This window comes from Onychostoma macrolepis, chromosome 03 (genome assembly GCF_012432095.1).
Source record: "Onychostoma macrolepis isolate SWU-2019 chromosome 03, ASM1243209v1, whole genome shotgun sequence".
NCBI classification, from domain to species: domain Eukaryota; kingdom Metazoa; phylum Chordata; class Actinopteri; order Cypriniformes; family Cyprinidae; genus Onychostoma; species Onychostoma macrolepis.
The window spans coordinates 51,852,994-51,858,993 of record NC_081157.1 but is presented as its reverse complement, the minus strand read 5'-3'; the positions used below and the strand labels follow the sequence as shown (position 1 = coordinate 51,858,993).

The following is a 6,000-nucleotide window of genomic DNA, read 5'->3' as shown; positions in this document are numbered from 1 at the left end:
AATTTTGACTAATCCAAAAGACATTAATAATCGCTTTATGGAATTCTACGCAGATTTGTATAATTCCAAGACATCTGTATCTTCAGAAGCTATTCTAGACTTTCTTCATTCGCTTCCCCTTCCAAAACTAAGTGAGGCTGACCAGGAAATGTTAAATGCCGACTATTCAAGAGATACTGGATGCGTTTAACGTCCTGGTGACGGCTTTTGTGTCAAATTTTATAAGCAATTTGCTGGTAAAATTGCACCTCTTATGTTGCGGATGTTCAATCATTCTTTTTGTAAGCAGAAATTTCCTTCTTTTCTCTACTTCGCCAATATTTCTTTACTTCTTAATCCTCTGGGGTCGACAAACGCAGATACGGGTTTTGAGGCAGATTTTCCTGATAATAATTATTTATTAATTACTAATGGGTTCCCTATATTTTCACTTTAGAATAGGCCTACTGTTTCACGTTGGAAATAAGTCCTGCAGAATTATTTGATAATTCTTTATTAATTACTAATTGGTTACCTGTATTTTCACTTTCCCTCAGTCCTTGCCTTACATACAGGAATTGAATTAATGGTAATAATGATATACAGTATGCTGAGGAGGCACACATACAGTACTGTATATAAAATATAAAAACTAAGGTAAGTTATCGCATGGCACTAGAGTGGTGGTGGGGTAACTATCGGAAGCTGATTTCTTACAAAACACAATCACAAAGCAATTCACTACACAGGCAAAACCTCTATAAAATTTATTGCATTTATTAATATTGCATTTTCATACTACTACTGCTAATAACTCCCCCTCAGTAGAAATCTTAGTGCAGGGTGGGGGTGTGTGTGGGGATTGGGTCCCTCTAGGTAGAAATTGTGGTCCGTGGACACCCCCGTGCACACCACTGCCTCTGATAACAAATCACTCTAATTTGTAATGAAGTCACCTGCATTTTCTGTAAAGCTGCTTTGAAACAATATGCATTGTGAAAGGATCTTCACACATAAATTTGAATGATAATTGGGCCTGTACGACCAGTACATGTATCCAGAGGCGTCATGCCCATTTAAAGTGAGGGGCACATGCCCCCTCAGATTTTTGAGCCAAGTGGATGTTGAATGCAGCTTCCAAAAGACAAAAAATTGCCGATTAATATTTTCTATATTCAATACAATCACACCGGCGTGATTAGAACGTCAAGCGCATCATATCATCAGCTGCTAAATTCAAATCTGTGTTCACTGGTGCTGAGCCAGATACAGACGAGTTTGTACAGCACTGTGCATTCTAACCAATCACACACGATTCTATTGAGCTTATGAATGCAATGACTAATCAGACGCGTTCAGATGAGTCATCGCTAAAATGCCAGTGTTTTCTTCACTCGCTCGCTGACTGAATACATCTTTCTGGTGAATTCTCTCGTCAGAAACAACTAAATGCAAATGTTTGTACAAATCTATAGGTAAGATATTAATTTCACAGTGTAAACAGCTTCAGTGGTTTTTGAGAGTGCTTGAACTCTAGACTGTCAGTGAAAATGTTCTTTGATAATGTTAATGTTCTTTGCTCTCTTTCTGTACAATGAAACAATGGTAGTCATGTCACAATGAAATAGACACGACGACTCATGTATACAAATCAATTTTATCCAGTCTTAAAAATGTTTATTGTTACTTTTCATGATCATGACATCATAACAAAATAGCACAACATTGTTTCACAATAACATGTCTCTTTTGATTTATAGATATGATCGGTATATTTTATGTCAAAGTGATATTGGGATGATGCTTGAATGGGCCCATTTATAACATGAAGGTTGTGTAAATAGTCATGATTTTCTTCTTTATGTCCGGATCCTGGAACTTAGGCTCCCGCACTGCTAGCTTTGTTCATGTGATCTGCTGGTCACTACTTAGACTGCTGGTGGTGGTGGTGGTGTTTATTGTGGTCATATCTAATAGAGAAACACAAGAAGCTTTAAATTGGCAATTTAATGCCACTGTTAAACCATACGTTATAATTGATTATCACTGATCTCTACAGGCAAATATTTGAAAAAAGGTTTGCATTACCAACAGACAGAGGCATGTTTCAACCACAAGAATAATGGAATATGCTTGGCTTGTAATCCACCTTGCCGTAGAACTCACCTGCACTGGTCACCATAGAAGCATGTTCCCTTCCTGTAGTATTTACAGTTCATGTCACTCTTGCTGTTTTTAAGATCATGAGAGAACTCACAGTCATTCCCCTTTTTACAAGCACCATGCATGTAATATCTACAGAAAGACGGAAAAGTCTATAAAACTATATGATCTGGACATTCCTGTGAGCAAAGCACTCTTGATGTACTACGCATGGAAAAAAAGGCAAGTCATTTGAATTAAAGTGGTGAACACAAACACTGCATTAAATAAATAAATCAAGATGCATTTACTAGATAAGCAAAACAACATAAGATATTAAGTCTTGTTTTCTGGGAATAATAACAATAATAACGAATATATTAAAAATAATATAGCAACACATTAAATGTCTACAGGAGAAAGTTTGGTGGTGGTCTTACTTGCAGGTTGTATCTTTCCTCTCCATGTTTTATCTCAAGTGTGAAGTTGATATTTAAGTTGTGTGTGTGATGATATCCTTGACACGATCACAGCAACTAAAATAGCTGAACTATTGGGTTAGTTTCAGATAAGCAAGTTCTGCACACAGAACTGGTCATGCCAGTTTGAAATGCCACCTGACTTACTGTGATACTGACATGTACCAAAATATTCCTATGACATCTCTCGTGTACACCCGTCATTGTTTTGCTCCACCACCTCCATATGAGAGGACTAAAGACATGACGTCTCCATGAGCACTTTATTCACAGCTGTTAAAGGGACAGTTTTATTTGATCATTTCTTCACCCTCATGTTGTTTACAATTCATATGACTTTCTTTTTTTCTGAAAGAAAGAAAGAAAGAAAGGGGTCCTGACCAAGCATCAATATGTAACGAGTTGGGAGTGAGAATGTGTTGATAAAATGTGTCTTTTATCTAGATTTAAACTGCGAGAGTGTCTCTGAGCCTCGAACATTAACATTATCAGGAAGGCTATTCCAGAGTTTAGGAGCCAAATGCGAAAAAGCTCTGCCATCTTTAGTGGACTTTGTTATTCTAGGTACTACCAAAAGGCCAGAGTTTAGCAATCTTAGGGAGCGTAATCGATTGTAATGTGATATGGAACTAGTTAGGTACGCAAGAGCTAAACTATTAAGGGCCTTATAAGTAGTAATATTTTGTAGCTGATACAGAAATTAATAGGTAGCCAGTGCAGTGATTGTAAAATTGGGGTAATATGATCATATTTTGTAGACCTGGTAAGGACTCTAGCAGCTGCATTTTGGACTATCTGTAGCTTAACCCACTTTTGACTGAAGTTTTGAATTTTTTTTAAATCACAGCTTCATCGGAATGGTAAGAAACTTGGTGACTTTTATGGCATTGGAAATGTGAACACAAAACAAATTAAATTAAAATTGAGGGCATGATTCGAACAGGCTAAGTGGTCTATCCCATACGGAAATGTAATATATGACATATATGTCCCTATAGCAGTAGCGATGTTGTCATATATGTTACATATAAGGCAATATATTATTATGACATATATCCATCTTCTGGATATACAGCTGCTGGTCATATAATTAGAATATCATCAAAAAGTTGATTTATTTCACTAATTCCATTCAAAAAGTGAAACTTGTATATTATATTCATTCATTACACACAGACTGATATATTTCAAATGTTTATTTCTTTTAATTTTGATGATTAGAGCTTACAACTCATGAAAGTCAAAAGTCAGTATCTCAAAATATTAGAATATTATTAAGACCAATACAAAGAAAGGATTTTTAGAAATCTTGGCCAACTGAAAAGTATGAAAATGAAAAGTATGAGCATGTACAGCACTCAATACTTAGTTGGGGCTCCTTTTGCCTGAATTACTGCAGCAATGCGGCGTGGCATGGAGTCGATCAGTCTGTGGCACTGCTCAGGTGTTATGAGAGCCCAGGTTGCTCTGATAGTGGCCTTCAGCTCATCTGCATTGTTGGGTCTGGTGTCTCTCATCTTCCTCTTGACAATACCCCACAGATTCTCTATGGGGTTCAGGTCAGGCGAGTTTGCTGGCCAATCAAGCACAGTAACACTATGGTCATTGAACCAGCTTTTGGTACCTTTGGCAGTGTGGGCAGGTGCCAAGTCCTGCTGGAAAATTAAATCAGCATCTCCATAAAGCTTGTCAACAGAAGGAAGCATGAAGTGCTCTAAAACTTCCTGGTAGATGGCTGCGTTGACTGTGGACATCAGAAAACACAGTGGACCAACACCAGCAGATGACATGGCAGCCCAAATCATCACTGACTGTGGAAACTTCACACTGGACTTCAAGCAACATGGATTCTGTGCCTCTCCACTCTTCCTTCAGACTCTGGGACCTTGATTTCCAAATGAAATGCAAAATTTACTTTCATCTGAAAAGTGGACTTTGGACCACTGAGGAACCGTCTAGTTCTTTTTCTCCACAGCCCAGTTAAGATGCTTCTGACGTTGTCTCTGGTTCAGAAGTGGCTTGGTAGCCCTTTTCCTGAAGACGTCTGAGCGTGGTGACTCTTGATGCACTGACTCCAGCTTCAGTTCTCTCCTTGTGAAGCTCTCCCAAGTGTTTGAATCGGCTTTGCTTGACTGTATTCTCAAGCTTGCGGTCATCCCTGTTGCTTGTGCACCTTTTCCTACCCAAATTCTTCCTTCCAGTCAACTTTGCATTTAATATGCTTTGATACAGCACTCTGTAAACAGCCACACCTTTCAGTAATGACCTTCTGTGACTTACCCTCTTTGTGGAGGGTGTCAGTGTTCGTCTTCTGGATCATTGCCAAGTCAGCAGTCTTCCCCATTATTGTGGTTTCAAAGAACAAGAGATACCCAGAATTTATACTGTAGGGATGGTCATTTATTCAAACTCAAATGTAAATATTCTAATATTTTGAGATACTGATTTTTGACTTTCATGAGCTGTAAGCTCTAATCATCAAAATTAAAAGAAATAAACATTTGAAATATATCAGTCTGTGTGTAATGAATGAATATAATATACAAGTTTCACTTTTTGAATGGAATTAGTGAAATAAATCAACTTTTTGATGATATTCTAATTATATGACCAGCACCTGTATGTAGATATATGTTTATAACATATATGAAATTCCCATAGTAAAATTTGTATACAAACATATTTTTAAAGTATGTATATGGTTAATTTTTATATGGTATTGCATGTTATGACCATATATGTTAACTGTATATATCAAAATTGTATACGGTACTATATGTTTTAACCATTTGTTAACAATATATATTGAATTTATATATGCAAGTTTATTATATATGCCTAAGATACTGCTTATTGTAAATCATATAACAACTTTACTTTTTTAACTTTATTCAATTGTTTCAATTCAGTTTTCTGGGGAAAAAGTAGAGATGAATATGTAACATGTTCAAAAAATGCCAATATACTAAGCCTAAATGTCAATGATTGGATAAGTTACTTGTTGTAGAAAAAGGAATGTATTATAGAGTTATGGGGTAAAAACACTTTTGTCCATATGCGCTCTCATCATTGCAATTATTGTCATTCTACTAAAATGCAATTCATTATACTACATGAGCGAATCAGCGCGATTATGCTTGAACCTGACAATGCCACTTCTGCGCATGTGCCAAAATTCAAACACAATCTTTACTATTGTATGGTTCAAAAACACTATAGTATTTACTAGCATTCATTTTAGAGTGGTATTTTATTGTGGCCAGCCTAAGGCACACCTGTGCAATAATCATGCTGTCTAATCAGCATCTTGATATGCCACACCTGTGAGGTGGATGGAGTATCTCGGCAAAGGAGAAGTGCTCACTAACACAGATTTAGACAGATTTGTGAACATTATTTG

The 6,000-nt window shown here is 36.7% G+C and overlaps 1 long non-coding RNA gene across 1 annotated transcript; it reads right to left on the bottom strand.

Moving 5' to 3' along the window:
* Nucleotides 1-1,615: 1,615 nt before the first annotated feature.
* Nucleotides 1,616-2,811, bottom strand: LOC131536599 (uncharacterized). The gene is made up of 3 exons (XR_009270014.1): nucleotides 2,562-2,811; nucleotides 2,146-2,274; nucleotides 1,616-1,949 (listed from the first exon to the last, which is right to left on the bottom strand). It is a non-coding gene; the product is annotated as an uncharacterized LOC131536599 (long non-coding RNA).
* Nucleotides 2,812-6,000: the final 3,189 nt, after the last annotated feature.